General features: G+C 36.5%; 1 pseudogene; it reads right to left on the bottom strand.

Annotated features, from left to right (window-relative positions):
- The window catches only part of LOC102472436 (mitochondrial import receptor subunit TOM20 homolog pseudogene), a 20,652-nt pseudogene extending 8,364 nt beyond the window's left edge, over window positions 1-12,288 (bottom strand).
- Between the last annotated feature and the right edge of the window lie 272 nt (window positions 12,289-12,560).

The following is a 12,560-nucleotide window of genomic DNA, read 5'->3' as shown; positions in this document are numbered from 1 at the left end:
CTCTCTGTCTTTCCGGTGAGCGCAGGCCCCCTATAGCAAAAAACCTCTCCAAAAAAAAAAAAAAAAGATCTAAAAACAAAAGTTTACTACAGAAAAATCAAATAATAAACAAAATTATTGGAGAACATTAAGTGAGAACCATACTTTCACACATAAAATCACTGTCAGCCTCTTGTATATTCTCGCTCATAGGTTCTATCTTTAACTGAAAATTTTTAAATTTAATTTAATTTATTATTATTTTTTAATTTGACTGGAAAGAGAGCAAGAGAAAGTGAGAAACCAAATTGATAGGTCCAGGACTCGAACTACAGTCGACCATGTGGGAGTCCAGGTCCTTAACCACCATACCACCTATCAGCCTCTTCAACTGAAAATTTCATGAGTACCAACTATTTACCAGGTAATGTTTTAGGAGTTGGGAATATAGAGTCAACGAAATAGATAAAACTCCCTGTTCCCATTTAGTTTATATTCTAGAGTCAGAAGAGAGAAATTAAATGTTTGTCGTGACACAGGATAATTACTGTCATGGAGAAAAACAAACAGGGAAGGGGAATTGAGACGTACATATGATTGGGTGATAGGAATTTAGCTAGGGTTGTCAGGCAAGATGTTTCTGATCAGGACATATTTTAGAATTTCTGAAATAAAAAAAAATAAAATAAACCCGGCCATATCCAGAGGAAGAACATTCCAGGAAGAATGTCAGATTAGTCAAATTACCCTTTGTATTGGGTTCTGTGCTGTCCTAATTATACATTTATAAGCTCAGGGAATGTCAGAGATATCCTACAATTGTACTTCAGACTATAAACTGCTTCTTGGTCAATTAGGGTGAGGAGATTTTACTTTATCTTCTATGTCTAAGTAATTGGCCATCTTCAAGTGTTGTGGTTTTATTGACATTTATTTATTCAATCAAAGTTTGTTTCCATTTTTCCACATACTAGGTATTATATTAGGTACTGGAGATCCAAGACAACTGAGGTAAACAAGCTTGTCCTTAAAGAGTTCTCACTCTGCCAAGAGAATCAGACCTTTACACAAATAGATAGTGAAATCTGAAAGGGTCTCTAATAGAAGTTACATAGAGAAGTAGGTTTTCAAGTCTGCTCAGGTGGCAGCATCAGAAAGAATAATGTAAAAGAGTTGGTACTTGGCTGAGTTTTTTTTGCTTTTTTAAGAATTTATTTAATGTTATTATTACTATTTTTAATTTGCTACAGGCACATGTACTCATGAGAGAGAGACAGAGAGAGTGGGAGAAAGTGAGAAAGCAAGCTATCAGGTCCTAAACTCAAATTGTGGTTGACCATGTGGGAGTCCAGTGCCTCTACCACCACACCACATGCCAACCCTTAGTTGAGTTTCTAAAAATATTTCAAGCATTGGACTCCCATGTGGTCAACCACAGTTCAAGTCCCATACCCGGGGGCTTGAATGCCATGCCAGGTGCATGTGTGCGTGTGCTCAAAATCCTGAGAGGAGAATGGAAGAGGAGGGACTGTGGTGTGGCCATTCCTCCGGGGGTGGGGGTGATTTCTCACTTTCTGTTTCTCTGTCTCTTTGATGAGCACATACACCCTGTACCAAAATCTCTAAAAAGAAAAAAAAAAAAAAAAAAGAAAAGAAAAGAAAAGAAAAAGATAAATATGAGTTCACCCTCTAAATAACGGTGTGGAGAAATTCATTACAGGCAGAGGAAATAGCATGTGAAAAGAGATAGACATATAAACAAAATGGTGCCTTCCCGGAACTGCAAGTAGTTTGAGAAGACAAGAAAAGGGAACAGGAAGAAATTACTTTTTTCTCTAATTAGGATATCATTTCTACAATGGCAGGAACATATGTGTTGTTGCTCACTGATGCAGTCCAAGCACCTAGAATAACTCCAGTACCTGAGTGCCTACTAAATTCACTATACTGAATAAAGTTGGAGATGTAAGTTGGTTCTAGATCATGTAGGACTGTTTGTTACTCAGAATGCACACAATGCATTTTGACGTTTACTCTCAAAATAGTTCCTTTATTTTTCAGGAATAAATTAAAAATATCTATGGGTTGCTAATTCTAGATTCCTTTGTGTGTGTGTGTTGGGGAGGAGGAAGGCAGATAGAGGGCATGTGTGCTTGACAAAGAGAAATATAGAGACAGAGAAAGAATGAGAGGAGAAAGCACCCCACCTCCCCAACACTTAGGGAATCATCAGGCCTGTGGAACATCTTGTTCAATAAATTATTCCAGCCCACATTTTTCTGAATCTTTAATGGATAATCATAAGTAAACATAAGAGCTAAATAAAGTTCTGGTCTGTTGATAAAATTTCACATCAATACACTTGTGACTCATTTTTTTTTCCTTTTTTAAGAATTATTTATTTAACTTTATTCATTAATTTATTTTAATTTGACCTGAGATACACACACACACACACACACACACACGAAAGAGAGAGAGAGAGAGAGGGGAAGTGAGAAAACAAGCCAAGAAGTCAGGACTCGAACCATGGTCACCCATGTGGGAGTGTCCAACGCCTTAACCACTGGTCCACCTGCTGGTCCTTGTGACTCATTTTTTATTTCTGATTATTATCTCTCTTTCTTTCCCATAAATATCTCCTGATGTTTTTTAAATATTGGGAATTTGTATATATGAAAGGATACACATGAACATGTTCATAATCCAAGCAATATATGCAGGGTTATATCTTACTTCATGTTAAAAGTCTTTTCCTACTATAATCTACGGCAAACATGCAAAATACGTTATTCTTTATGCACAACGCTAACAGCGTCCTGAAGTCATTCATTTTTATTCACCATTCATTGTTTTATGCATCAGCACTTTTTCCTTTGACCATTTCTGACAGCATCTAATTTATAATGTTCATTTTTATATTCTCAACACAGTAATCAAATCTTTAGACCTTGAGGATAAGAAGCAAATTAAAGCTATTAACATGTTAGAGAATTGTTTGATTTACTCATTATAAATGATTCTGAATCTGAGCTGCTCATAAGAGATGCCTACGGGGATAGAGAATTTTGATTGGCAGTGTCAGAAGAGCCAAGGACAAAGAAGACACTTCTAATAAATTTTTAAATGGCATTAAGAAATGTTGCATTCTAATTGGACAGAAGCAAGTCATAATCATAAGGGCATGTTAATATAATTCTAAAGAAAGAACACCAAATGAGTAGACTTGACAAGGCTTAGACATTGTACTCATGAATCATTTCCCTGAATTTTTAACTTTGGTAGAAAAAAAAGTACTTTGAGTTTCTTTCTCTGTGTTGTTTTTTATGATTAAAAAAATTCTTATAGAGTGCATTCCCTCCCCAGAGACGAGAGAGAGAGAGAGAGAGAAGGAAAGTGAGCAAGCCCCCCTGGTGGGATGGCCACAATGAAATCTCTTCTCTTTCATGCTCTTCTTGGAATTTTGGGCATGCACACACACATGCATTTGGCATATTTTTCATGCCACCAGGTCCAGGACTCAAACTGTGTAGTTGGCCATGTGATAGCTTAGCTCCCTTTATCATCATCATGCCACCAGCTGGCCCCATCAATGTTGCTTTTGAACAAAAGAATTTTTTAAAAAATCAAAATAAGGTTTCCTGAAACCATGAGTTAAAAAGAAGTAACAGATAGATAGACAGATATAGATTAGATATAGATATAGATATAGATCTTATCATGCTGACATATACCCCAATATTTTGGGGACCAAGAGATATTAAAGTGTGATAATCAAATAACCAAGAGAAGAAGAAAAAGCCTCTACTTTAAAGACATTATGTTCAAGTGCCTAAAACTGATAAAAAAAAATTGATCTGGCTTCACGGCCTAGTCCTAGATCTGGTGACTTGAGAAACAAACTGTGCACATGTGCATGCTCAGATTCTTGAAAGGAGGCGGAGATGGAGGAGAAGGGATTTCAGCGTGATCATGCCAATGGGGTGCTTTCTCCTTTCTTGTCTCTGTTTCTCTTTGGTGAGCGCATGTGCCCTCTAGAACACACACACACACACACACACAAACAAAAACAGCCAAACAAAAATAATAAAAACAGATAAACATGGATAAATGAAAGGGCGATTTATAATCATTGAAAGGATAACGTGGCTAGCCTGCGGCTGGATCCCACACGGCCAACACTGTGGTTTGAGTCCCAGACCTGGCACATTGAGAAATGCAATGGGCACATGTGTGTGAATACCCAGAATTCTAAAAGGAGGAAAAAATGGAGAACGGATTAAAGTATGATCATTCCTCAGAGGGGGTGTTTTCTCACTTTCTGTCTCTCTGATGAGCACCCAGGTTCGGGCAAATTAAAAAACAAACACACAAACAAACACAGAGTAAGTATTACCTATTCTATTCATTCTGTATCCATTTTGACAATCAAAAGGTTTAAAAATAACCTATTTTGGGGACCAGCAGGTGGTGTAATGGTTATATCACTGGACTCCCACATAGTGGACCACAGTTTGAGTCCCAGACTCAGTGGCTTAAAACTCATGCTGGGCGCATGTATGTGCATGCCCAAAATCCCAAAAGGGGAATGGAGGAGAAGGGATTGTGACATGGTCATCACCCTGGGAGGTGATTTCTCTCTTTCTGTCTCCCTGGCTCTCTCTGTGTCTATCTCTCTGGTGAACACACTTGCCCTACAGCAAAAATCTCTCTTTAAATAAAAAAGCAAAATAAAAAACCAAAACAATTAAAAATTAACCCATTTTCTCACTACATAGTTTTGTTTCTTATCTTCCTAAGGGTGCTAAGAAGGGGCCAAATAAGATTAAGCATTTGTCGGGAGATAGATTCCAGTTATAGATCGAGTACACAAATCAGAAGTTCAGAACAAGGATAAACAGCTGTAAACAATTCTAGGAAACTGTTTTACTATATGTATATATCCAAAGAAAGTTTTTAATAGGTGAAAATCAGCACAAACATTGTGATACAGGCCAACTGAATAGAAAATCTATTTACACTCTCCTCCTGAAGCAATGGTTATACCTAATATCTATAAAATAGGCAAATGAAACACATTGATTCTCCATTTAAAAAAATATATTAGTTGTATTCATCTAGAGAGCTGATCGTGAAGGACTGAAGGATTTAAAACTTAAAATTGTGAATTTTATGCATTATAATTCTGAAACTTCAAATAACTACTGACACATTTTTTCGATTTCCACATAGATAATAACTAATTTCCTTCTCATATTATCTTAGCTGAAGTTCCTTACCAAAAATCTATTTATTAGCTAATCATTTTATCTTAACACACCTGATTAAATGCTTATAACTACCGTACACCAGAATTCACTGATTCTCTTGAGGAATGTGCATTTCAGAAATCAAATACTTTTTATCATTTAGTTACGTGAAATTTAGCAAACACATATACCATGCAACTGTGTAAGCACTATTTGATGATAGTGGTGATGAATCATTTGTGTAGCTTTAACATTTTATCCTTTTGTAGCTATTTTGAAAATGAAATATGCCTCATAAACTTATTTAGCTAAATATTCCTTTAAATTAGACTTCAGGGTGGGATTTATTTAGATGTCCCCAATTTACTTTTTGAGTAACTTTAATTTTCCAGGGCCAGAACAATTGTCATTTATTTTCATATGATTTAGCATAAACGACATGTAATGCTCCTAATTCACAAATAATTTAGAATGAAAAAATGAGTCAAATAGAAAAAAATTTCTAATTAAAAAAATAGCATGATTTAGTTTCTTTTTTTTTCATAGCGCTTTTAATTACATATTTCTTGCTAAGGTCTGTGAACATGGTTTTACAATTTGTTTCAACATTTACTGGAGGATTTCAAAATGTTCTCATTATTAATGGACCCATCCCAATAAATATCATATAAACATTTATTAATAAGCACAGAATACTTTTATCTGTGAAAATATTATAGGATTTTGTTGGTAGAAATGAATTCCTGCAATTTACTTAGAAAACCAGTGGTTTTCTTTTGTTTTGTCTTTGCTATTGGGTGCATGCACTTGCCAAAGAGAGATAGAAGAGAAAGTGAGAGATTATCCCCCAAGGGGTACAGCCACGTTGTAATCTGGATTCTGCTCCAGTCTTCTCTCAGGATTTTTGGCATGCACGCACATGCCCAGTGTGACTTTCAAGACCAGTCTGGTCCATGGTTGAGTCACTGGACTCCCACATGGCCCACCACGGTTTGAGCCCCAGACCTGGCGACTTGCTTTCTCTCTTTCTCTCTCTCTTTTTTTTCTAGAGAGAGATTTTTGCTATAAGATGTGTGTGCTCACTAGAGAGACAGAGACAGAAAGCAAGAAATCACCCCCCCAGAGGGTATGGCCATGATGCAATTGATTGTCTTTCACTCTCCTCTTGGGATCTTGGGCACACACACACACATGCGCCAAGCATGCGTTTTAAGATGCCGGATCTGGGACTCAAACTATGGTCAACTACATGGGGGTCCAGTGATGTATCCATTATGCCATCTGCTGGTACCCGCCCACCCTATGTGTCTGTCTCTGGTCAAATTAAAATAAATAAATTAAATTAAATAAATGATGATTTAAAAAGAATAGTAATGTGCAACTGTCTATGTGGGATCCAGTGTCTTAACCTACATGCTACCTGCTGACCCAGAAAACCAGTGTTTTTATAAGAACTGAAATTACATCAGAAATCACTGACATTAGAAACAATTATCTCATTATATGACATGTTTTATGTGTCACGTCAATTTTCTTTAAAAATGTGAATCCAGAATTTATACTTTCAAGAATTTACAGTTGCTATCATTATAGACACCACGCCTTTAGATATGTAAATTATGGGAGTAGGCTATTTTTTTAATTGACATGTAGTAATTATACATATTTGTAGTTTACAATGTAACTTTTCTGTACAAGAATATAATGCGTGATCATAAATCGTGGTAATTAGTATATCCGTCATCTCAGTCATTCATAATTATTTTGTGTTGAGAACATTAAGAAAAATATTTATTCAGAGATATATACTAAATTATTAACTATAGTTACCCTACTATATTTTATAACACTAGACATTGCTTCTCTTTTTTCCAGGATTATTTATTTTAATTTTATTTATTATTGTTATCTTAATTTGCTCTAGGGCATGTGTGCTCACCAGAGACAGAGAGAGAGAGGGAGAGAGAGAGAAAGAGAGAAAGAAAAAGTGAGAAAGCAAGCCACCAGGTCCAGGACTCAAACTGAGGTCAGCCATGTGGGAGTCCAGCACCTCAACCACCATGCCACCTGCTGGCTGCTAAATTGTCACTCTTTTCTCTCTAATTTTGTTTCAGCTAGCCAATACCACTCTATCTCCCCCCCCTCTTTTCCATCCCCCCCCTTCCCCAGCCTCTAGCAGTCATTTCTCAAATCTCTACTTTTATGATGTCAACTTTTTTGATTTCCACATATGAAACACAATATGTAGTATTTCTCTTTCTGTGTCTGGCTTATTTCATTAAACATAGTATTCATGTAGCCTCAAATGACAGAACCACTTTTTGTTTGTTTGTTTGCTTTTGTTTTGCTGTAGGGCACATACATTCTCCAGAGATAGAGAGAGGGAGAATGACCACACTAAAATCCCTTCTCTTCCATTGTCCTTGTGGGGTTTGGGGCACACATGTACATGCACCTGTTGTGTATTTCAAACCACCAGATCCAGGACTTTAACCTACAAGTCGGCCATGTGAGATCCTATCACCTTAACCACTGTGTCATTACCTGGCCCAAAGATATGGGATAGTATTCCATTGTCTTGTGTGTTTGTGTATGATATTTTACGTATTTATTTCTTTAAAAAAAAAAAAGAGATATTTTTGCTATAGAGGACATGCACTCACCAGAAAGACAGAGACAGAGAGACAGAAACCAAGAAATCACCCCCCCTGGGAGGATGGCCACGCCTCAATCCCTTCTCCTCCAGGGATCTTGAGCACGTATGCACAAGATGGGAATTCTTTTTTTTTGGAGAGGTTTTCACTATAGGGCACGTGTGCTCACCAGACAGACAGAGAGAGAGAGAGAAATCACCCCCCGGAGGGGATGGACACACCGCAATCCCTTCTCCTCCATTCTCCTCTCGGGATCTTGGGCATACCTGCACATATGCTTAGCATGAGTTTTAAGCCACCAGGTCTGGACTGGAACTGTGGTCAACTACTTGGGAGTCCAGCGTATGCACAAGAGTTTAAGCCGCCAATCCAGTACTCGAACTGCAGTCAACTATGTCAGAGTCCAGCGACATAACCATTTCACCATCAGCTAGTCCTTTTATTCATTTCTTGATGGAAATTTATGTTTATTCCTTAAGTGGGGTATTATATGCAAACTATACATCTGACAAGGCATTAGTAACCAGAATATATAACAAACTCAACACAGCTGCAAAAGATAAAGAAATAAATAAACCCAATTTGAAAAAAGGGCAAATGACCTGAATAAACAGTTCTCAAAAGAAAACATATAAATGAATAAACATATATGGGAAGTGTCAACATTAGTAATCATCAGGGAATTGCAAAGCTAAATCATCATATACTTTATCGTCTCACCCCGGTTGGAATGGCTACTGTCAAAAAGATAAAAATAAGCGATGAGGGTACGAGTCAGGGAACTCTTTCACACTATTGGTAATTATGTAAATTAGTACAGCCACTATGAAAAACAGGATGGCAGTGCCTCAAAAAACTTTAAAAATTTTTAAATAAAAAAACTTAAAAATGGATCATATAGCACTTCTATTTCAATCCCACTACTATGTATGTATCCAAAGGAAGAGAAATCACTGTTGCAAAGGTACTGGCTTTTTTCTTTTTATGACTAGAAGTAGCCTTTGGGATTTTCAAAGAACATTGTTCAGCAATGTAGTTTCAAAGCAAATTTTTTTTTTTCTTTTGGAGAGATTTTTGCTATAGGGCGTGTGCGCTCGCCAGAAAGACTGAGAGACAGAAAGTGAGAAATCAATCCCCCCATTTGGATGGCCATGCTTTCTCCTCTCAGGATCATGAGCATGCACGCACACGTGCCCAGCGTGAGTTTAAACCACCAGGTCCGGGACTTGAACCGCAGTTGACTACATGGGAGTCCAGTGACATAGCCATTATGCTAACTGCTGGTCCCCAAAGCAAATTTTTGAAAGATAGTGAACATTATTTTAGTCAAGCAGAAAAAAAAAAAAAATTAAATGTATTTGAATGTGAATAAGAATAAAATAAATACTTTGTACATTTTTTTTTCTGATCGAATGTCTTTCCCACATGGATAAAAATATACCATTTAAAAAATGTTTCTCTTGATTCATAAAATGTATCTGTATGCTTATAGTCAATTAAATTTTAAAAAATTCTTGTCATTAGAAATATGATACTAAACTTTGAGACAGAAGTTTTGGACATATTATAAAGTTTGCATACTAGAGCCTAAAAAAAGGAGACTTGTCAAGAATTATATATTGGGACCAGCAGATAGTGGAATGGTTATGTCACTGGATTCCCACGTGGTGGACTGTGCTTTGAATCCCAGACCTGGCGGCTTAAAACTCACACTGGGCACTTGTGCGTGCATGCTCAAAATCCCGGGAGGAGAATGGAAGAGAAGGGATTGTGGCATGGCCATCCCCCCAGGGGATGATTTCTTGCTTTCTGTCTCTCTGTCTCTCAAGTGAGCACATGAACCCTTAGCAAAAATTGCTTTCTCTCAAAAAAATAATAATAATTATGTATAACTTGTACAATAAAAGCTAGAAAATATTTCCTCCTTTATTTTGAAAGAATCAACCTTAGAATTTACTCCACATAATGTATGAACCTTAGATTTTAGATAGAGAAGATATTACTGTAAATGTATCCAATAGTCTCTGATTAACTCCAGACTCAATGACAGAACTCTCTTTTAATTTTCTATTGTTCTGAAGGTGGTGGGCATTTTTACAACTTAGACGAAATGTATAAAGGCTAGTGTTGTTTCACATTTCTTTTTTTTTTCTTTTTTTTTTTTTTGAGAGGTTTTTGCTATAGGGCGAGATTGCTCACCAGAAAGACAGAGAGACAGAAAGCGAGAAATCACCCCCTAGGGTGATGGCCACGCCGCAATCCCTTTTTCTCCATCCTCCTCTCCAGATCTTGGGCACGCACACAAACGCACCCGGTGTGAGTTAAGTCGCCGGGTCAGGGACTCGAACCGCAGTCGACTACATGGGAATCCAGCGACATAGCCATTACACTACCTGCTGGCCCCCACACTAATTATTTCATGGAAGCACTTAAGTTATCCCATCATGTAGATTTTCTAAGTTGGAAGTGGCTATGCTAAAGTGAGAAAAAGAGAGAGAGAAAGCTGCAACATATTACTAATCTGAGTTAACTCCAATAGGTCAAATATAAACTCACGCATTAACATTAATGTAAACTTTCCTGACACAGTGTGATTTATTTACTCAGGCCTTTAATTACTAAAATCCCCATTTTAATTGGAAAATCAGGACTGCTATCCTTTTCTACTTTTCTCTTGTTTTCAGCTTTGCTTTTATTGCCTAAAATGGGACCATTTATACCAGTCTTCATGAATTACGTAGTAAATACACGCAAAGGAAATCTCTTATATAACACACAAAGTGCATAATGGTATAAAATAGTAAAAGTTTCATAGTCAAATTCTAAGACTGCCACATTTATATATATAATTAAATTTATTCCTATCAGATGCCTTTTCTGCAACAGAGACTATAGGCTGTGGGGGTGATACGGGAGGCCATATGGCAAGGTTCCCGGTTGTTTTACTTTATTATCTAGTTTACTAAAAGTACGTTAGAGAAAGGATATGATCTTTCTTATTAAGCAAAATATTTTCAATTTATATATATAATTAAATTTATTCCTATCAGATGCCTTTTCTGCAACAGAGACTATAGGCTGTGGGGGTGATACGGGAGGCCATATGGCAAGGTTCCCGGTTGTTTTACTTTATTATCTAGTTTACTAAAAGTACGTTAGAGAAAGGATATGATCTTTCTTATTAAGCAAAATATTTTCATCCAATAATTTAGAATGTTTTTTCCTTGGGCTTATATATGGAATATGGGAATTTAAAAAAAAAAAATCTATTTTGAGAGGCCTGCAGGTGGTGTGGTGGTTAAGGGCAGTGGACTCCCACATGGACCAAACCCCAACAGATACTTTGTATAGTACAAAGCTTTTAAAATTTACAGATATTTGTTTTGTGACTAAATCTATAGACTATTCTGGAGATTAATTTGTGTATACTGGTAAACCAATGTGTTTTCTGCTGTTACTGGATGGAATTTTATACATACCTATTTCCCTTAAGTTTTTTGTCTTAAGTGCTGTATTTCCTTATTTAACTTCTGCCTATTTGTTCTACTATTGAATAGTGAAAACTGATTTTTCCAGATATTATTATAATATCTATATCTTCCTTCAATTATGTCAATTATGTTTTGTTCAATTTTTATCTCTGTTGTTTGGTAAATATATATGTCCAACCTTCATAGCTTTTTAAAGATTCACATCCTTTATCAGCTTGTAATGTCTGTTTTATCTCTTGCAAAAAAAAAAAAAAAAAAAAAAAAAACCTGCTTATAATTGAGTATATGGAAGAAATGTAATGAAGCATTTTACTTTACCTTAAAATATATAAATATGCATTCATTCATCAATCCAGAAGCAGACTCTAGGTAGTAATGGGGTTGGGTATGTGGAGGTATTTTTCTCCACAGTTCCGGGGTAGCCAAGCAAGGTTTATGACAGCAGAAAATTTCATGCAAGTCACCATCGGCCATGATCAATCTTTGACTTTTTCCTAGAATGTTGTACAGATTTTTATCAATTCTAAGGGTACAACAGTATGAAAGAATTCAGCAGCACTGCACTGAATTTCTAGTTCATATTTCTTGCATAAAATATATTCCCAGAGCTCTAAGTTTTCCTGTTCTGAGTTTTCCCAGCACAAAGAAGCTTACAAAACAATTTAAGTGCAATCTTTTTTGAAATTTGTGATTGTTTTCCCAGTCCTTTTCAAAATACTCAAAAGCACTTTATTTGATTGCAATTTTTAGAAATTGTCTCTTTATTTCCTTTGAGAGATACACACACACCTGACAGGGTCCCCATTCTGCAGTCTTCCTTCCAGCTCTGCAGCCAGCCAAGATCACAGGTGTGCCCATGGGTGCTTCTAGGCAGCCCTGGGACACAACCTGGACCCTTGCCATATGACCTTCCATATCGCCCCCACTGCCTGTGCCACCCTGGGCCTTGATTACAGTTTTGAAAGCAATTCTCCAAATCAGAGACTTCTCAAAGTAGTCACTGTAACTTCAATGCAAATAAACTACCATCTTTCCTTTCTATGCATATTTCATAGGTTTACATAACAACTATACATTTGTAATAATAAGTAAAATTGGATAATCTACAGTTTTAGTGAGAAATATCACCATTTAGAAGCATAAAAATGTAGAAAAAAATGCTTGAACACTCATGAGTTTCCAACTAG

The sequence above is a fragment of the Tupaia chinensis genome, unplaced genomic scaffold, assembly GCF_000334495.1.
Source record: "Tupaia chinensis unplaced genomic scaffold, TupChi_1.0 Scaffold148646_1, whole genome shotgun sequence".
In the NCBI taxonomy this organism is placed as follows: Eukaryota; Metazoa; Chordata; class Mammalia; order Scandentia; family Tupaiidae; genus Tupaia; species Tupaia belangeri.
The sequence above is the reverse complement of the archived record's forward strand: the minus strand, read 5'-3'. Positions and strand labels throughout refer to the sequence as shown.